Raw genomic sequence first — 21,721 nt, 5'->3', positions numbered from 1 at the left:
TCTGTGTGTGAGTCTCTGTGTGATGAGTCTGGGTCTCTGTGCGATGAGTCTGTGGGTCTCTGTGCGATGAGTCTGTGGGTCTCTGTGCGATGAGTCTATGGGTCTCTGTGCGATGAGTCTGTGGGTCTCTATGTGGTGAGTCTCTGTGTGATGAGTCTATGGGTCTCTGTGCGATGAGTCTATGGGTCTCTGTGTGATGAGTCTATGGGTCTCTGTGCGATGAGTATATGGGTCTCTGTGTGATGAGTCTATGGGTCTCTGTGTGATGAGTCTACGGGTCTCTGTGTGATGAGTCTACGGGTCTCTGTGTGATGAGTCTATGGGTCTCTGTGTGATGAGTCTATGGGTCTCTGTGTGATGAGTCTATGGGTCTCTGTGTATGTTGAACTTATTTCGCACCGTACGTAGCCAAGCGTGCTAATCGGAGGTGCGGAGGGGAAAGGACAAACAGACTAAACACTAAAAGCAGTTCTGAAGAAGTGAGTTTGCAATCTAGACGACGATTTTATAATGGCCTAGCTCCCACCGTTTTTGTTTCACCCCCCCACCCCCCCCGGGCATTGCCATCGTCAGGAGGGAGGGAGGCGGTGGGTGGTGGTTAGTTTCCACTCGGCCGGCCGGCGTGATAATTAAGCCGGCTGAGAATTATAACTCTGGGGGGGCCTTCGCGAATTATAATTTGTGGCCGAGGGTCGGGGGCTCTTTGTTGATGTTGTTGTTTCGATTTAAAGCTTTCGTGACTGCAGGGATTCATCTTCTTGGTTCTTTCGGTAAAGTCACGTGGAATGGAAATAATAAAATATAACATTATAAAATACAATTCTCAAACATAATAAAATACAATTGTGAGAATTGTATTTTATTTCGATTTAAAGCTTTCGTGACTGCAGGGATTCATCTTCTTGGTTCTTTCGGTAAAGTCACCACGTAGAATGGAAATAATAAAATAATAAAAATATAACATTATAAAATATTTCTCAAACGTCGTGAGAATTATTTTATTATGTTTTATGTTTATTATTTTATTACTTCCCTTCTACGTGATGACTTTACCGAAACAACCAAGAAGATGAATCCCTGCAGTCACGAAAGCTTTAAATCGAAAGTTACAAAAGCGAATTATAAGTGGCCGGGGGTCGGGGGGGGGGGCGACTGTTGATGTTGTTGATTTTGATGAGCATCCTTCTCAATCTAAATGATTGACAAACTGATTTGTTTTAGAACTGCTCGTTGTTGTTGTGCCCCCTCCCTCCCCCCCGCCCCGCACCTCCGATTGCCGCGGTTGGCTTCGTACGGTGCAAAAGAAGTTCAACATCAATCCGGGTCTCTGTGGGTCTATTTTGGTTTATGTGGGGCACTGCTGGTCTCTGTGGGTCGACATGAGTGTCTGTGATCTCTGTGGGTCTCTGTGAGTCTCTGTGGGTCTCTGTGGGTCTACATGAGTGTCTGTGATCTCTGTGGGTCTCTGTGAGTCTCTGTGAGTCTCTGTGGGTCTCTGTGGGTCTACATGAGTATCTGGGATCTCTGTGGGTTTCTTGGTCTCTCTTAGTCTCTGTGAGTCTCTGTGGGTTTCTGTGGGTCTACATGAGTGTCTGGGATCTCTGTGGGTCTCTGTGAGTCTTTGTGGGTCTCTGTGGGTCTCTGTGGGTCTATGTGAGTCTCTGTGAGTCTCTGTGGGTCTCTGTGGGTCTCTGTGGGTCTACATGCGTATCTAGGATCTCTGTGGGTCTCTGTGGTTCGACATGAGTGTCTGTGATCTATGTGGGTCTCTGTGGGTCTCTGGGTTTCTCTTAGTCTGTGGGTCTCTGTGAGTCTCTGTGGGTCTCTGTGGGTCTACATGAGTATCTGGGATCTCTGTGGGTTTCTTGGTCTCTCTTAGTCTCTGTGAGTCTCTGTGAGTCTCTGTGGGTCTCTGTGGGTCTACATGAGTGTCTGTGATCTCTGTGGTTCTGTGAGTCTCTGTGGGTCTCTGTGGGTCTACATGAGTATCTGGGATCTCTGTGGGTTTCTGGGTCTCTCTTAGTCTCTGTGGGTCTCTGTGGGTCTCTGTGAGTCTCTGTGGGTCTCTGTGGGTCTTCATGAGTATCTGGGATCTCTGTGGGTTTCTGGGTCTTTCTTAGTCTCTTGGTCTCTGTGGGTCTCTGTGAGTCTCTGTGAGTCTCTGTGAGTATCTGTGGGTCTCTGTGAGTCTCTGTGAGTCTATGTGAGTCTCTGTGAGTCTGTGTGAGTCTCTGTGGGTCTGTGTGGGTCTATGTGGGTCTCTGTGAGTCTCTGTGGGTCTCTGTAAGTCTCTGTGAGTCTCTGTGGGTCTATGTGAGTCTCTGTGAGTCTCTGTGAGTCTCTGTGGGTCTCTGTGTGGCTCTATGTGTCTCTGTGTGTCTCTGTGGGTCTCTGAGTATGGCTCTGTGTGTCTGTGTGTTTCTGTGGGTCTCTGTGAGTTTCTGTGGGTCTCTGTGGGTCTCTGTGAGTCTCTGTGGGTCTCTGTGAGTTTCTGTGGGTCTCTGTGGGTCTCTGTGAGTCTCTGTGTGTTCCTGTGGGTCTCTGTGGGTCTCTGTGAGTTTCTGTGGGTCTCTGTGGGTCTCTGTGAGTCTCTGTGGGTCTCTGTGGGTCTACATGAGTGTCTGTGATCTCTGTGGGTCTCTGGGTCTCTCTTAGTCTGTGGATCTCTCTACTCTCTACACTACAATACACACTACACTCTACACTACACTCTACACTACAGTACACACTGCACTCTACACTACACACTACGCAACACACTAAACTATACACCACTATACACTACATCACCGTACTAAATTAAAAACTAATTTCTTTAGAGCGGCTTCTTGTTGTTGTCGTTGTTGTGTTTTATTTGTTGCCCGCCTCCCCGTACCTTGGATGAGCGCGGCTGGCTACGCACGTTGCGAAATAAGCTCGACACGCACACACGTAGAACATACATACAACATACGTAGAACATACATACAACACACGTACAGCACGCGTACAGCACACGTACAACACACGCACAGCACACGTACAACACACGCATACACGTAGAACATACATACAGCACGCGTAGAACATACATACAGCACACGTACAGCACACGCACACACGTAGAACATACATACAACATACGTAGAACACACGTACAGCACACGTACAGCACACGCACACACGTAGAAAATACATACAACACACGTAGAACATACAGCACGCGTACAGCATGCGTACAGCACGTGTACAACACACGCACACACGTGTACAACACACGTACAGCACACGTACACACGTAGAACATACATACAACATACGTAGAACACACGTACAACACACGCACAACACACGCACACACGTATAACATACATACGACATACGTTGAACACACGTACAGCACACGTACAACACACGCACACACGTAGAACATACATACAACACACGTAGAACATACATACAACATACGTAGAACACACGTACAGCACACGTACAACACACGCACACACGTAAAACATACATACAACACACGTAGAACATACATACAGTACGCGTACAGCACACGTACAACATACGTACAACACACGTACAGCATACGTACAACATACATACAACATACATACAACATACACACTTCACCATTCCCCCTCCTGGTACCGTGCGACCAACCCCACTGAGCGGTGTTTTGCGCCTGGGGGCTGCCTCTCTTTGCCCCCCTGCATTGATCTGACACTGGGGGCACAGTGGGGGGTGGTGGGGGGGTTGTGGTGGTGGTGGTGGGGGGGTAGTGATGGTGGTAGGGGGGGGGTTAGTGGTGGTGGTAGGGGTGTGGGGGGTGGTGAGGGGGGGGTGGTGATGGTGGGGGGTAGTGGTGGTGGTAGGGGGTGGTGGTGGGGTGTGGGGGGTGGTGGTGGTAGTGGTGATGGTGGTGGGGGGGGTAGTGGTGGTGGGGGGGGGGTAGTGGTGGTGGGGGGGGGGTAGTGGTGGTGGGGGGGGGGGGTAGTGGTGGGGGGGGGGTAGTGGTGGGGGGGGGTAGTGGTAGTGGTGGGGTGTGGGGGGTGGTGGTGGTAGTGGTGGTGGTGATGGTGGTGGGGGGGGTAGTGGTGGTGGTGGTGGGGTGTGGGGGGGGTGGTGGTTGTGGTGGTAGGGGGGTGTGGGGGGGTGGTGGTGGTAGTGGTGATGGTGGTGGGGGGGGTAGTGGTGGTGGTAGTGGTGATGGTGGTAGAGGGGGGGGGGTTAGTGGTGGTGGTGGTAGGGGGTGGTGGTAGGGAGGGGGTTAGTGGTGGTGGTGGTAGGGGGTGGTGGTAGGGGTGTGGGTGGTGGTGGTGATGGTGGTAGGTGGGGGTTAGTGGTGGTGGTGGTGGTAGGGGGTGGTGGTAGGGAGGGGGGGGTTAGTGGTGGTGGTGGGGTCTGGGGGGTTGGTGGTAGGGGGTGATGGTGGTGGGGGGTGGTGGTAGTGGTGGGGTGTGGGGGGTGGTGGTGGGTCGTGGGTGTGGGGGGGGAATCCATTGATTAATAAACAGTGGGGAGGTTTGGATGGAGAGAGGGTAGGGGGTCTCTACATTAGCTCCGGGGGTGGGGGGTGTGGGTGGGGGGGTGATGGGTGGATGTTGGTGGGTGGGTGTTGGTGGGGGGGGGGGTGAGTGGGGAGCGGTGGTGCAGCAGTTAGCGCTACGCTGCACTACGAACCTGGCGACCCGGGTTCGATTACCGCTCACGGCAAACACCGGTGACGATGATCTGAACCGGTTCTGGGCCTCCCCTAGATCGACTCAGCCTCAAATGAGTACCTGGTGCGGTGTGTAAACATCGCCACTGGGGAGACAAAGGCGGCCGGTTGTGGTGTTGCCACCCACCCCCTCGTGTGCCGTACCGGCCTTTATAGGTGCTCGCTAACAGCACTTGCCCCTACAGTCTGTTAAGGCTATACGGGGGATCTTTGTCTTTGGTGAGTGAGTGGTGGGGTGGTGGTGGGGGGGGGAATCCATTGATTAATAAACAGTGGGGGGGGTTTGGAGAGAGGGGGGGGGGGTCTCTCCATTAGCCCCGGGGGTGGGTGGGATGGTGGTGGTGGTTGGTGGTGGGTGGTGTGCTTAGGTGTGTGGGGTTGTGGGTGGTGGTGGTGGGTGGTGTGGGTGGTGGTGGGTGGTGTGGTTTGGGTGTGTGGGGTTGTGGGTGGTGGTGGGTGGTGTGGGTGGTGGTGGTGGGTGGTGTGCTTAGGTGTGTGGGTGGTGTAGGTGGTGGTGGTGGGTGGTGTGCTTAGGTGTGTGGGTGGTGTAGGTGGTGGTGTTGGGTGGTGTGCTTAGGTGTGTGGGTGGTGGTGGGTGGTGGTGGTGGGTGGTGTGGTTTGGGTGTGTGGGGTTGTGGGTGGTGGTGGGTGTTGTGCTTGGGTGTGGGGGGTGTGGGTGGTGTGGTTTGGGTGTGTGGGGTTGTGGGTGGTGGTGGGTGTTGTGCTTGGGTGTGGGGGGTGTGGGGGGTGTGGGTTGGTGGTGTGGTTTGGGTCTGTGGGGTTGTGGGTGGTGGTGGGTGGTGTGGGTGGTGTTGGTGGGTGGTGTGCTTAGGTGTGTGGGGTTGTGGGTGGTGGTGGTGGGTGGTGTGCTGTGGTGGGTGGTGTGGGTGGTGGTGGTTGGGTGGTGGTTGGTGGTGTGGGGGGTGTGGATGGTATGGTTGGGAGTGGGTGGTGGTGGGTGGTGTGGGTGGTGTGTGGGGTTGTGGGGTGTGGGGTTGTGGGTGGTGGTGGTGTGAGTGGTGGTGGTGGTGGGTGGTGAGGGTGGTGGTGGTGGGTGGTGTGTGTGGGTGGTGTGGGTGGTGGTGGTGGGTGGTGAGGGTGGTGGTGGGTGGTGTGCTTAGGTGTGTGGGGTTGTGGGTGGTGGTGGTGGGTGGTGTGGGGGGGTGGTGTGGGTGGTGGTGGTTGTGTGGTATAGTTGGTTAGTGGGTGGTGTGGGGGGTGTGTGGGTGTTGTGGGTGGTGGTGGTGGGTGGTGTGCTTAGGTGTGTGGGTGGAGGTGGGTGGTGTGGGTGGTGGTAGTGGTTGGGTGTGTGTGTGTGGGGGGTGCCTCACCGTGCTCCGCTGGAGGCCAAGCTAGTAGGAGGCCTATTTAACTATTTAGCTGCAAGAGCGGCAGTAGTAGCAGCAGCAGCAGCAGCAGCGGCGGTGGTGCTGCTGTGCGCGTGTGCTCTCGCTTGGCCTTGTGTCAGAGCCGCGCGCCTTGCTTGAGACACAGACAGAGGTCGCCTTTGTGGGCAGCGGGGAGTCGGTGCGGGGGGTAGCCCGGGCTAGCACTGGGCAGCACAGGGCAGCCGGGGGGGGGGTGGCAGCCCGAGGGAGTAGCAGGCCAGTGGTTCTGTGCAAGGCTGGCACCACACGGTGACATAAATCCAAGCCTCGAATGAATGGGCCACTTTGAAAGACGTTTAAGGAAGGGGGGGGGGGGGAAGGTGCGTGTGAAACATGATGTTTCTGAATTATTTGTGCACCATTTGGTTGTTGTTGTTTGTTTGTTTTTGTTACACATGGCGCTGTGTGTGTGTGTATGTGTACACACACAAACATTAAGATCCCCCGTGTAGCCTTAACGGACTGTAGGGGCAAGTGCTGTTAGCGAGCACCTATGAAGGCCGAAACGGCACACGAGGGGGTGGGTGGCCAGCACCACGCCCGGCCGCCTTTGTCTCTCCCCCAGTGGCGATGTTTACCACTACACACTGCACCAGGTACTCGTTTGAGGCTGAGTCGACCTAGGGGAGGCCCGGGATCGGTTCAGATAATCGTCACCGGTGTTGGCCGTGAGCGGGAATCGAACTCGTGTGCCTGGGTTAGTAGCGCAGCGCGCTAACCGCTACACTGCCGCTCTACACACATACACACACATACACACACACATACACACATACATACACATACACACCCATACAACAACCGCCATTCGCCACTAAGTGGCGGTGACGTCACCACGATGCTTGTGCCAGGCCAAGTGCACCTTGAGGCCACGTGAAGTGTCGAAAGCCCGCTGGCAGGAGGTCACGGGGCAGACCCAGCAGGTGCCACGGGTCGACTGACCGAGATGACCGAGATGACTGGCTGATGCACCACCTGTGCCCCCTACTGTGCCAACTTGCTGTGCTTTAGCCACCCGGCGCTCCGCTCGTTGTTGTGAGCGTCGCTCCTCCGCCCTCCGTTGTTGTTGGAGGGCGACTGCCTCCAACTGCCCAGTAGCGTCCTTCACGAGCCTCCTCCACTGAGGCCGATCTTGACACCGCTGGTACCAGTCATCGGCAAGTCCACTCAGCTCCACGTCCTCCTGTACCACATCACTCCATCTCTTCTCCAGCCCGTGCCGCGCCCGTCTAGCCCCCTCGATCCGGCCGAACAAAAGCTGTTTAGGCATGCGGTGGCTGGGCATGCGGGCTACATGACCCAGCCAACGCAGCCTTGCCTGCCGGAGGAGCTCACTGATGGGACTTTGCCCAGATCTTTCAAGGATTTGTGAGCTCCTCACACAATCCAGCCTGGTTAAACCCAGGATGGATCGTAGGCAGGCCAGCCTAAATGTTTCCAACCGGCGAAGATGCTCCACCAGGGGGGTCCACGTCTCGCAAGCGTAGAGAAGGGAGGGAATGACCGTGGCCGAGAAGACCTGAAGCTTCGTGCGGAGCGACAGACCAGGTAGCTTCCACACAGCGTTACGCAACCGATGAAAAGATATTGCCGCTCGACTGATTCGGAGTGAGACCTCTGCTGATAGACTGGAGCCGGTCATAAGCACACTGCCCAGGTATGGGAAACTCTCCACTCTCTCCACAACTGCCCCATCACCAATTGGGAGTTGTGGGGGTGGAGTGTCCGATGGTACAAAATACCCAGGCAGGTGCTTAGTTTTGGTGGGGCTGATGGTAAGGCCCCACCTCTTAGTGGCACGCTCCAGTCTCAGCAGCAGCGTCTCCAACTCCTCCTCTGAGTGAGCAGCTATTACCAAATCATCGGCATACATAACGTGGTTGACCAATAGGGAGCCATCCCTTGATCGCACCCGGGCGTCGATCAGCCTCCCATTATATCTGTACCAAATGGAAATTCCCCCGGTACAGCTATTGAAGGCTTCACGAACTACGCGGTCAAAATAGATGTTAAATAATGTGGGAGCCAGAGGACATCCCTGTCGCACCCCAAGGTGTACAGGGAAAGGCTCCGACTCCCGGCCACGTAGTTTTACCCGGGCCCGCTCACCATCATGAAGGTCCTTAATGATCGTGAGCAGAGGGTCAGGGACTCCGAAAGCACGAAGAACAACCCAGAGCCCAGGCCTACTGATGGTATCATAGGCCTTGACCAGGTCAATAAAGCAGAGATGTAGGTCTTTTTGGAATTCCCTACACCTCTGCTGTAGCAGACGGACAGAAAATATGGCATCTGTGCAGGACCGCCCTTTCCTGAAACCGCATTGGGGCTCCGCAAGCCTCTCCTCAGCGTGCCTAGCAAGGCGATGTTGAATAATCCTTGCCAGGACCTTACCCGGCACACTGAGGAGTGAGATGCCCCTGTAGTTGTTACAGTCGGTACGGTCCCCCTTCTTAAAGAGGGGAACCACCAGGGCATCCTTCCAGTCCTGCGGAACCCGTCCAGTGGTCCAGACTGTTGTTATGATGTCATATAGGGCAGTCTGTGCACAAACGCCACCCTCCCTCAGCATTTCGCTTGGGAGATCATCTCTGCCCGATGCCTTCCATGGTCTCAGACTCCGGATCGCCCTCAGTACTTCCTCAACAGCTGGCACCTCAGCCAGCCACTCACAGGGGGTGACCTCTTCCAATATTTGAGGCACCGCAGCCTCAGCAGGGTTATCACCACTTTGTGCCATGATGTTTTCCTGGCTGAGAGAATTTCCCTCCCCCAGGACCTCACAGAAATGCTCAGCAAATCTGCAAACCTGTTCCTGTGGGTCGGAGATTGGATCACCGTTTTTTCCTCTAATGATGGTAATAGGTGTGGCGCTGCAGGTTACTTTTTTGATGGAGTTAAATAGTGATTTGTGATCACGGGCCACTGAGGCAGACTCCATCTCCTCAGCAACTCGCGACCACCACCCATCCTTACAGCGCCTTACGGCTCTCCGAACTTCTGAGCGAAGGCTGCGGTAAACCTCCTCATTCTCTGACGTGGGATGCTGTAGGCGATGAGAGTGGGCCTGACGCTTTTTCTCAATTAACCTGAACACCTCCTCTGTCAGCCAGGGTTTCTGGGGAGGTCTGGACCGCGTACCCAAAGCAGCCATTGCAGCTGCATGAGTCACAGTCTTAAACCTCGCCCATTTCCCCTCGACATCAGGTGGAGTGGGGGACGATGCCAACCCCAGCTGCAAGCGATGATGAAATTCTCGCTTGCAACTTTCATCAGCTAACTGAGACCAGGCCACTTTTGGTTGGAATGGGATCCTGGGTGTACACCCACCACCGGAGTGGAAGAAAGGCAGGCGCATCTTACAGATGACTAGTCGATGGTCAGAGGAGAGATCAGCTCCACGGTAGGTCCTGGTGTCAAGGACATGGGTTCGCATCTGCTGGTCCGTCACTATGTAGTCCAGCAGATGTTCTTGCTTGGACCCGGCATGTATCCATGATGTTGTGTGGATGCGCCGATGCCGGAAGAGCGTGTTGGTAATTACAAGCCCATGGGCTGCACAAAAATCTAGCAGCCTCCTACCGTTATTATTGAGCTGATCTGGCCCATGCCTTCCAATCACTCCAGACCAGGTATCAGCATCATGACCAACTCGGGCATTGAAGTCACCCAACAAGATGACTCTGTCCCGAGTGGCCACTTTAGCCAGCACCTGTGACAGGAGGTCATAGAAAGAGTCTGACTCATCGGCTTTGCCTGCATCCCTCCACGGATGTTCGTCTTCGGTGGGGGCATAAGTAACCACGACCACCACTCCTCGCCTCTGGTTGATGGGAAGGCGAGCCCAAAGTATCCTGGGGCTTACAGCTTCCCACACCTCACCGCCACGCTCCCACGCCCCCTTCATTCTTTTGTTCAGAAGAAGAGCCACACCCTGTTGTTTGGCAGTCTCCTGCCCCGAGTAGAGGACTGTCCACCCCTCATGGTGGCAGGAGCCAGAACCGGTCCACCGGACCTCCTGAATGCCACAGAGATCCAGGCGGTACCGGTCCAGCTCCCGACAGAGGAGTGGCAGCCTCTCCTCCGCAGTGAGCGTTCGAACATTCCACGTGGCCATCCGCAATGGTTTTTTGTTGTTTCTGGAGGAGCCCCGAGGGTGAAAATTCAATCTCCTGGCTCCGCCAAATGGGGTTTGGCCAGGAGACGTCATAAAAGCCTGACCCCCCGGGGCCTCCGGCACAAGCTTATTTGTTACAGGTTTATGTTTAATTCGTGGTTTAGTGGTGGTTAATTGAAGGTGGAGGGGTTACCAGCCCCTCACACCCGTCCAGAGCCCCCGTTTAGCCACTGTGGTGGTCACAGACGCCATGAGGGGAGAGGCCAATGGGCATTGGCCCTCCCCCCACAGCACTGCCCACGACAGTGTTGCCCGTCCGGCACCGCGAGGAGGTAGGAGGTTGTTTTGCCGGACACACATACACACACATACACACATACACACAGACGCATTTATACTCGAGAGAGAGGAATACTGCGCAGAGAAAAAACATTTTCTTGGTTCTTTCGGTAAAGTCACGTAGAAGGGAAATGATAAAATAATAAAAATAAAACAATAAAATTCTCACGACGTTTCAATTGCAACACAAGCACTCATCACGCCTGATGAAAGCTTTCAATCGAAAGAGGAAACTCAGTGTAGCGCAGCATTAAAACGCGCCGTTAGTAATACTTCGTGCAAAATACATCACGGTAAAGCCACTGCCTCCACCACCACCACCCAGACACAAGGATCTGCTCATGCGACTTTTAAGATAATCAACGATGCGAGCTTTACCTAATACCTATAGATACGCGCACAGAGAGATACGCACGCAGAGAGATACGCACGCAGAGATATGAACGGATACATATTCAGAGATTCGTACACAGGACACATGTACAGGTATACATACACAGATACGTGCAGATACATATACAGAGACACGTACACAGACACATGTACAGGTGTACATATACAGAGACACGTACACAGACACATGTACAGGTATACATACACAGATATACATACACAGATATACATACACAGATACATGCAGATACATATACAGAGATTCGTACACAGACACATGTACAGATATACATACACAGATACGTGCAGATACATATACAGAGACACGTACACAGACACATGTACAGGTATACATACACAGATACATGCAGATAACTATACAGAGACACGTACACAGACACATGTACAGGTATACATACACAGATATACATACACAGATACGTGCAGATACATATACAGAGACACGTACACAGACACATGTACAGATATACATACACAGATACGTGCAGATAACTATACAGAGACACGTACACAGACACATGTACAGGTATACATACACAGATATACATACACAGATACGTGCAGATACAGAGACACGTACACAGACACATGTACAGGTATACATACACAGATACACGCCCCTTATCTGACGGGCGCCTTATCTGACGGGCGTATCTCGGTTGCGGGGGAGGTGTTTGTCTGTGACCCGAGCCAGCGTGTATCTGGAACTACGCATCGCTTTCCCAGAATACTTGAGCAGGAGGGCAGGAAGGGGGTGGGGGGGCGATAGATGTTTTTGAGGGGTGAGGGTATTCGTGCTACTTGGCTCTGCCAACCAAATCGCGATGTGGGATAAGCGATCCTAGGGGTGGCGGGCGGGGGGATGGGGGCAGATAAAAGTCAGCCTTCATTCATACTCTTCGGTTTTTTCGGTAAAGTCACGTAGGTAAAACAATTTAAATTAATGAAAGTAAAATAAAAAAAGTAAAAAATTCACGACGTTTCGTTTGTTTTATTTTACTTTTATTAATTTTAATTTTTTTACCTACGTGACTTTACCGAAAAACCTAAGAGTGTGAATCCTTGCAGTCACGATAAACTTCAAATCTAGAATTTTTATTTTACTTTTATTAATTTTTTACCTACATGGTGACTTTACCTCAAGAACTAAGAGTATGAATCCTTGCAGTCACGAAAGTTTCAAATCTAGAATTTTTATTTTACTTCTATTAATTTTTTTTACCTACATGGTGACTTTACCGAAAGAACTAAGAATAGTGAATCCTTGCAGTCACGAAAGCTTCAAATCTAGAATTTTTATTTAACTTTTATTAATTTTAATGAATTTTTAAATATTTTACCTATGTGACTTTACCGAAAAACCCTAAGAGTATGAATCATTGCAGTCACGAAAGCTTCAAATCTAGAATCTCAGCCTTCATCTCTCACCGAACGCTTGTGGGGGTGTGTGCGGAGCGGGATGTGGGGGGGGGGGGAAGCGGGGGTAGCTTTGTGTGGTGGGGTGGGTGGGGGGGCATTCGTGCAACTCGCCTTTGCCAATCGAACCCCGATGCGGGATCGTAGGCAGGGGAGAGAGGGGGGGATAAACCTCGTTTCTCACCCAACGTTTGGGGGGGGTGGTGTGTGTGGGGGGGGGGGTATGGAGGATCGGGGGGATGGGGGAAGCGATAGTTTTTGAAGTGGGGGGGAGATACGCGCTACTTTGCTCTACCAATCGAACCGCGATGCTGGATAACCTACCGTGGGCGCGTGGTGGGCGGAGGAGAGGATAAACCAGAGGTCGCAAACGGGTTTTGATTCCTTACCCTACCCGGCCGCACCAGGGTCGCAAACGGGTACCCGTACCCGTTCCCTACCCGTACCCTACCCGAAATGAGTGACAAACGGTTACTCACCAGTGACTCACGGTCTACCCGTACCCGGCCGCACCAGGGTCGCAAACTCTCCCACTCACTCACCCACCCACTAATTCAGCTACTCGCTCACTCACCCATCCACTTACCCACTCACCCACTCACTCACTCACCCATCCACTTACCCACTCACTCACCCACTCACTCACCCACTCACTCACTCACTCACCCACTCACCCACGCACCCACTTGCTCACCCACCAACCAGAGGTCGCAAACGGGTTTTGATTCCTTACCCGTACCCGGCCGCACCAGGGTCGTAAACGGCTACCCGTAGGTAGGGTACGGGTATGGGGTAGGGTACGGGTATCGGGTACCCGATTGCGACCTCTGGAATGAAGCCATGTTGCAGGCGCGGGTGGGTTGATTCTAGGAACTTGAATTGTGAGAAGAGACAAGACGTTGGGAAATGAGTGACAAACGGTGACTCACCAGTGACTCACGGCCTACCCGTACCCGTACCCGGCCGCACCAGGGTCGCAAACGGCTACCCGTACCCGGCCGAGTACGGCTAGCCGGGTATCGGGTAGGGTACGGGTATCGGGTACCCGGTTGCGACCTCTGGGATAAACCTCTGCTTTGTCCATCACCGAACAGTCGACTCGCCGGTACACTGGGGGGGGGTAGCTTTGTGTGTGTGGGGCGGGGGGGGGGAGGTCATTTGTGCTACTTTGCTCTGCAAAACCAAACCACGATGCGGGATAACCTTCCGGGAGGCGTGGTGATCCGGGAAGTATAAACCTCAGCTTTGTTCGTCACCGGAACAGGCGACCGTCGCCTTGCCGGTAGATGGAGGGGGGGGGGATAGTTTTGTGTCGGGGGGGGGGGGGGGGCATTCGTGCAACTCGGCTTTGCCAATCGAACCGCGATGCGGGATAACCGAACGTCGGCGTGGGGGGCCAGGGGGGGGATCAACGTCGGCTTCGTCTGCCACCCAATGTTTGACCATCGACTGCGGTGTAGAGGGGTGCGGGGCGGGGGTGGTGTATGTCGTGACTGCCGAGTTGATAGCACGTTGCAGTAGTAGGAGGAGGAGGCGGCTTTCTCAACCAATATTTACTATGATAGCACTGGTCAACAACAAAAAAAACATTTTTTTTCTGGCCTGGACTTTTGCGGCTGTTGTAGACTTTCCAAATCTGATCTCAGATTTGCTCTATCACATCAAGTTTTTATGCTATCGGCATACCCCATTTTCATTGATTTTACCCGAAATCAACTCTGTCACTTATGATTGCAAGTTGTTGCGAGTCAGTGACTGCTTTAGTGTTAAAACACGGTGCTGTATTTTTAGGATAATGTGTTTATAATATATCATTTTATGTAGATATCCACATTTATTTAATATTTTTCTTCCGCAGTTTTTATTGAAAATGCAATATTTGAGATCTCAAAAACCTGATGTGATGGACAAAAACTGATGCCAGATTTGGAATCGGCACCCCACAATTACCTTAAAACCGTTGGAATACCTTATGCCAGAAAAAGTGTGTTGACCTGTGTAATGAGCCAAGAATGTGTCTGTGTGTCCCACGTGTGACGTCACTCCCCGTTGGCCAGCCCCCCTCATTAATAATCATGAGCGGGTGACGTCACTCTACATCTTGACTTAAAGCTGTTACTAGTACAGCACTAGTGTGTAGTGTAGTGTATAGTGTATCGTGTAGTGTATAGTGTAGTATACTAGTACAACACTTGTGTATAGTGTAGTGTATAGTGTAGTATACTAGTACAGCACTAGTGTGTAGTGTATAGTGTAGTGTATAGTCTGGTGTGTAGTGTGGTTTATAGTGTAGTGTATAGTGTAGTATACTGGTACAGCAATAGTGTATAGTGTGGTGTATGGTGTAGTATACAAGTACACCACTAGTACAGCACTAGTGTATAGTGTAGTGTGGTGTGTAGTGCATAGTGTAGTGTATAGTAGTGTATAGTGTCGTATAGTGTAGTATACTAGTACAGCACTAGTGTATAGTAGTGTAGTGTATAGTGTGGTGTTTAGTAGTGTAGTATATAGTGTAGTATATAGTAGTGTATAGTAGTGTATTGTAGTGTATAGTAGTGTAGTGTATAGTGTAGTATAATAGTGTAGTGTATAGTAGTGTAGTGTATAGTAGTGTATAGTAGTGTATAGTGTGGTGTATAGTGTAGCGTATAGTGTAGTGTTTAGTCTGGTGTGTAGTGTGGTGTATAGTGTAGTGTATAGTAGTGTATAGTGTAGTGTGGTGTATAGTAGTGTAGTGTATAGTGTAGTATAATAGTGTAGTGTATAGTAGTGTATAGTGTAGTATAATAGTGTAGTGTATAGTGTATAGTGTAGTAGTGTATAGTGTAGTAGTGTATAGTGTAGTAGTGTATAGTGTAGTGTAGTAGTGTATAGTGTAGTAGTGTATAGTAGTGTATAGTATAGTAGTGTATAGTGTAGTATAGTAGTGTAGTGTATTGTAGTGTAGTGTATAGTGTAGTGTATAGTAGTGTAGTGTATAGTGTAGTAGTATAGTAGTGTAGTGTATAGTGTAGTAGTATAGTAGTGTAGTGTATAGTGTAGTAGTATAGTAGTGTAGTGTATAGTGTAGTAGTATAGTAGTGTAGTGTATAGTGTAGTATAATAGTGTAGTGTATAGTAGTGTAGTGTATAGTGTAGTATAGTAGTGTAGTGTATAGTAGTGTAGTGTATAGTGTAGTGTAACAGTACAGCACACCGGTGTGTTGGAGAGCCAAACAACTTCTTATGGATGCGAAAATTAATAAATAAATATAAACATTCTATTTATTCTTTTTTTAATATGTAAAATAAATACTTTAAAAAATAACACATTTGTACAAATATATTTTTAAAAAGATATTTTAACTAATATATATTTTAACGTATATAAATAATAGTTTAAAATAAGTTTTCAAAATATTTTTGTAACTATACTATTTAAAATATAAAACATTGTTTTTTAAAGCAATATATTTTTTTATATTCAAACCAAAGATTATTGAGGTGACGTTTTAATCTCTAAACAAATGTGAAGGGATAACGGCTCCCCCACCGCTCTGTGAACGGGGTTTTATTTTTAAATCCTTTATATTAAGTTCACTTGCTTGCTTGCTTGTGTGCTTGCTTGCTTGCTTACGACCGTGCAAATCTTTCGCTCGTTTTTTAACCCACTTCCCGTGATACAATCGAGCTGACATTTTGCACACAGACTCGTTGTGCGAGACAATTAATGTTCGTGAAATTTTTTTTCCAAAATTTTCCACTGTTTGGGGAAAACAAATTAAATATTTAATTACCAATTGCTTAATACTGGCAGACAATCATCTGACCCATAGGTGACAGCCATCTCAAGCCAGAGGACGAGAGGACTCTAGCCGCCACGCATATAAAGGATTTAGAGTGAAAAACTTTGTTTTTACGGGTTATACTTATTCTGTTTGGATCTTGGGAAATGCTCCCCGAGGTGGATTTTCAGGCAAGTGGCAGGTTGAGCTGGAGGGGGGGAAGGGTGTTTGTGGTGTGTGGTGGGTGGGTGTGTGGTTGTGTGGTGGGTGGTTGTGTGGTGGGTGGGAGTGTGGGGGGTGTGTGTGGGGGGGGGGTGTGGGGTGTGTGTGTGTGTGGCAAATGTGTGGGTTGTGTGTGTGTGGGGTGTGTGTGGTGGGTGGGTATGTGGGGGGTTGTGTGTGTGGGGAAGGAGTGGGTGTATGTGTGTGTGTGGGGAAGGTGTAGGGTGTGTGTGGGGAAGGTGTAGGGTGTGTGTGGTGGGTGGGTGTGTGTGTGGGGTGTATGTGGGTTGTGTGTGTGTGTGGTGGGTGGGTGTGTGTGTGTGGGGGGTGTGTGGGGTGTATGTGGGGTGTGTGTGGTGGGTGTGTGTGGGGTGTGTGCGGTGGGTGTGTGTGTGGTGGGTGTGTGTGGGGTGTATGTGGGTTGTGTGTGTGTGGTGGGGTGTGTGTGTGGGGTGTGTCTGGGGGGGGTGTGTGGGGTGTGTGTGTGTGGTGGGTGTGTGGGGGGTGGGTGTGTGGGAGTGTGTGGGGTGTGTGTGGTGGGTGTGTGTGTGTGGGGTGTATGTTGGGTGTGGGTGTGTGTGGGGTGTGTGTGGGGTGTGTGTGGGGTGTGTGTGGGGTGTGTGTGGGGTGTGTGTGGTGGGTGTGTGTGTGGGGTGTGTGTGGTGGGTGTATGTGGGGGTGTGTGTGTGGTGGGTGTGTGTGTGGAGTGTGTGGGGTGAGTGTGGTGGGTGTGTGTGTGTGGTGGGTGTGTGTGGGGTGTGTGGTGGGTGTGTGTGGGGTGTGTGGTGGGTGGGTGTGTGTGGGGTGTGTGGTGGGTGTGTGGTGGGTGTGTGTGGTGGGTGTGTGTGTGGGATGTGTGTGTGTGTGGGGTGGGTGTGTGTGGGGTGTGTGGTGGGTGTGTGGTGGGTGGGTGTGTGTGGGTGTGTGGTGGGTGTGTGGTGTGTGGTGGGTGTGTGTGGTGGGTGTGTGTGGGATGTGTGTGTGTGTGGGGTGGGTGTGTGGGGTGTGTGTGGTGGGTGTGTGTGGGGTGTGTGTGTGGTGGGTGTGTGTGTGGTGGGTGTGTGTGTGGGGGGTGTGGTAGGAATGTTGGGGGGGGGGGGGGGGCTTATCAATGTTTCCCGAACTCAAACGCAGCGTTACCGTTTGCCAGAATGACGTCACACACAACAAAGGTCCCCCGTGTAGCCCGTCACAGACTGTAGGGGCAAGTGCTGTTAGCGAGTAGCAGCAGCAGCACCCATATGAAAGCTCCCGGCGCTGTGGCCCACGAGGGGGTGGGTGGCCAGCACCACGCCCGGCCGCCTTTGTCTCCCCAGTGGCGATGTTTACTACACACCGCACCAGGTACTCATTTGAGGCTGAGTCAACCCAGGGGAGGCCCAGGACCAGTTTAGATAATCGTCACCGATGTTGGCCGTGAGCGGGAATCGAACTTGGATCGCCAGGTTTGCAGCATAGCGCTAACCGCTACACCACCACTCCACATACACACACACAGACACACACACAGACACACACACAGACACACACACACACACACAGACGTACAGACGTACACACACACAGACACACATACATACACACACACACAGACACACACACAACACAGACACAGACACACACACACACATACACACCGACACACACACACACAGACGTACACACACACAGACACACACACACACACCGACACACACACAGACACACACACACACGCGTGCTCGGGCCAATTAAAACAAAACCACTCACAAACAGCAACATTTAAAACGTCAATTTCTTTAGCAAACTCTCTCCCCCAAACCTCATCCTCGCAACCTCCCGTCGCACACAACGGACACACAAATGCGCAAGACAACAACAATAACAAACAACAATAACAACACCAACAGATATCTTCTCAAAAGTTCAAAGTTCGTGCCAGTGCCGGCCTCTACCGCTCTCCGCAGTCCTTCGCAACATTCTCCTCAGACGCGTTGGGATCCTGGAGAGTCGAACGGACGGTGGCTTCTGCGTCGACCGTTCCTCCGTTGAGTGCGAAGCCCCGTTGAGTGTGAAGAGTTTCAACAGCGGTGGCTCCTCCTACGGCCCTCCCCTCCCCTCCGCGTTCAGTGTTTGAAGTTGAACATCGCTGGAAATCCTACAGAGGAGGGGGACCCCCCCTTCCTCTCTCTCACTTTAACGCAGACCCCTTCCGCGGTGCGATGTTAACTCGCTCGCCTGGTGTGCAGGACGTCGTGGGTTCGATCCCGACAACATGACGATGCCTGCTGCTGTATATTTGGAGTTTGCGTGTCTCTTTCATCGTCATCATCATCACGGTGGCTATATGTTGACAACCTCGCCTGGTACGCAGGAGGTCGTGGGTTCGATCCTGACAACATGACGATGCCTGCTGCTGTATATTTGGAGTTTGCGTGTCTCTTTCATCATCATCATCATGGTGGCTAGGAGATGTTGACAACCTCGCCTGGTACGCAGGAGGTCGTGGGTTCGATCCCGACCCCTGACGCCTGCTGCTGTATGTTTGGAGTTTGCATGTCTCTCTCTCTTTCTCATCATCAACATCACGGTGGCTAGGAGATGTTGACAACCTCGCCTGGTGTGCAGGAGGTCGTGGGTTCGATCCCGACCCCTGACGCCTGCTGCTGTATGTTTGGAGTTTGCGTGTCTCTCTCTTTCTGCCTCTCCTCTACCAAGTTTAGTATCGACGTCGCCCGTTTCCAATATTTGGCTGCCGCTAAACATTTCCAAGTGATGATGACAAGCGGCCAATTCGTCGAGCTATCGTTTGCGATTGCCAGACTCGCTTCTGAAATTGATGATGAGAGTGAGAGCTTACATAGCAGCCCAGTGGGTCTCACGGCCGAGAACGCCGCGTGTCGATTTCACAACGCGAATCGTAGAGATGTGTGACGCGACGATGGACGTATCAGTGGAACGCGTTTTTTTTATGACGCGGCTGAGAACTCTGCTGCATTGCGATGGAGCAAACGGAACGACGTCGCGGCGCGAGTTGGAATTAGCGGCGGTCGTAACAGCTGCCTTGAGGTAGCGTCATCGTCATCATCGTCATGATCATCGTCATCGCGTGAGGCATTGGGATACTACTGGATGCTTCTAGTAGATGGCTACCCCCACTCACGCGCACCCTCAGTCTTTGTTCGGCCTGGTTATACCACTCGATGGATCGAACGGAAACGACCACGTCGCAGCACCTGTAGGAATAAGCGGCAGTTCTAACGGCTGCCTAGACGTAGCATCATCATCATCGTACGAGGCATTGAGATACTGCTGGATGCTTCTAGTAGATGGCCACCCCTGCGTCACGCATCTCGCGTCGCGTTTTCGTGGACTGGTGCTTTACCCCTCCAACCCTCCCTGCGTCGTCTAGATATTATTGATCGTAACGCGATGGATCTCACAACGCCGCCGCCGGCGTTCGCCAAAGAAGGCAGCCGCCGCTACAGCCGCCGTTGTTACGGCAGAACGGAGGGCGTCTCGTCCTCGCCGTGACGTTCAAATAAAAACAAGAAAACATTCCCAACAGCTACTGCTGTCTTCGCCGTCGCCGCCGTCATCGTCGTCATTGTCCTGATGCCCGAGGAACTCTTTGCGACGGGCTATTCCGGCAAGAGATTTTATTTATTTAACAAATTAAAATTCGGTCATCCGAGGGTCACGGGGAGTGGCACGCTGAGGGTCACGGGGGGGGGGGGGGAGGGGCACGCGGAAGGTCGCTGAGGGTCACGGGGGGGGGAGGGGCACGCTGAGGGTCGCTGAGGGTCACGGGGGGGGGAGGGGCACGCTGAGGGTCACGGGGGAGGGGCACGCTGAGGGTCACGAGGGAGGGGCACGCTGAGGGTCACGAGGGAGGGGCACGCTGAGGGTCACGGGGGGGGGGGAGGGGCACGCTGAGCGTCATGGGGGGGGGCACGCTGAGGGTCACGGGGGGGGGGGGGGGGGAGGGGCACGCTGAGGGTCACGGGGGGGGGGCACGCTGAGGGTCACGGGGGGGGGGGGCACGCTGAGGGTCGCTTAGGGTCACGGGGGGTGGAGGGGCACGCTGAGGGTCACGGGGGAGGGGGGGAGGGGCACGCTGAGGGTCGCTGAGGGTCACGGGGGGGGAGGGGCACGCTGAGGGTCACGGGGGGGGAGGGGCACGCTGAAGGTCAGGGGGGGGGGCACGCTGAAGGTCAGGGGGGGGGGCACGCTGACCGTCTTTGTTCGATGTTTATGCACAACAATAACAACAACAACAGCGACGACGATAACAACAACGCATGTACGGACGTCGCGCACCGTACGTAGCCAAACCGTTTGCTCGTCGGAGCTGCAAAGAAACGAGTTTGTCGTCAACGATGACGACGACGACGACGACGACGATGTAAACTTGCGTAGCTCCCAGTGGCTTCCTCACGTTGACAAAAGGAAGAGCGTTCCAGACGGCCGCAGAAGCGCCGCCGTGCGATGCGGTGACCGCCTTTGTTCGACGTCTAACGGTAACAACGATGTTCGCGTGTAGAGCTTCTTTAGCGCTGTGCGTAGCCAAGCGTTCAATGTGTGTGGAGCTTCTTTAGCGCTGTGCGTAGCCAAGCGTTCAATGTGTGTGGAGCTTCTTTAGCGCTGTGCGTAGCCAAGCGTTCAATGCGTGTGGGACTTCTTTAGCGCTGTGCGTAGCCAAGCGTTCAATGCGTGTGGAGCTTCTTTAGCGCTGTACGTAGCCAAGCGTTCAATGCGTGTGGAACTCCTTTAGCGCTGTACGTAGCCAAGCGTTCAATGTGTGTGGGACTTCTTTAGCGCTGTACGTAGCCAAGCGTTCAATGCGTGTGGGACTTCTTTAGCGCTGTACGTAGCCAAGCGTTCAATGTGTGTGGGACTTCTTTAGCGCTGTGCGTAGCCAAGCGTTCAATGTGTGTGGAGCTTCTTTAGCGCTGTACGTAGCCAAGCGTTCAATGCGTGTGGGACTTCTTTAGCGCTGTGCGTAGCCAAGCGTTCAATGTGTGTGGGACTTCTTTAGCGCTGTGCGTAGCCAAGCGTTCAATGCGTGTGGAGCTTCTTTAGCGCTGTACGTAGCCAAGCGTTCAATGCGTGTGGGACTTCTTTAGCGCTGTACGTAGCCAAGCGTTCAATGCGTGTGGAACTCCTTTAGCGCTGTACGTAGCCAAGCGTTCAATGCGTGTGGAGCTTCTTTAGCGCTGTGCGTAGCCAAGCGTTCAATGCGTGTGGGACTTCTTTAGCGCTGTACGTAGCCAAGCGTTCAATGCGTGTGGAACTCCTTTAGCGCTGTACGTAGCCAAGCGTTCAATGCGTGTGGAACTTCTTTAGCGCTGTACGTAGCCAAGCGTTCAAT

The 21,721-nt window shown here is 52.4% G+C and overlaps 1 protein-coding gene across 1 annotated transcript in view; it reads left to right on the top strand.

Annotated features, from left to right (window-relative positions):
• LOC133361004 (retinoblastoma-associated protein-like) overlaps positions 1-21,721 on the top strand; it is a 215,437-nt gene that overhangs the window by 60,498 nt on the left and 133,218 nt on the right. The gene's annotated exons all lie outside the window — the stretch shown is intronic.

This window comes from Lethenteron reissneri, chromosome 70 (assembly GCF_015708825.2).
Source record: "Lethenteron reissneri isolate LAM-NWPU_2019-01 chromosome 70, ASM1570882v1, whole genome shotgun sequence".
NCBI lineage: Eukaryota > Metazoa > Chordata > Hyperoartia > Petromyzontiformes > Petromyzontidae > Lethenteron > Lethenteron reissneri.
Note: the sequence above shows the minus strand (reverse complement) of the source record. Positions and strands in the feature narration are given on the sequence as shown.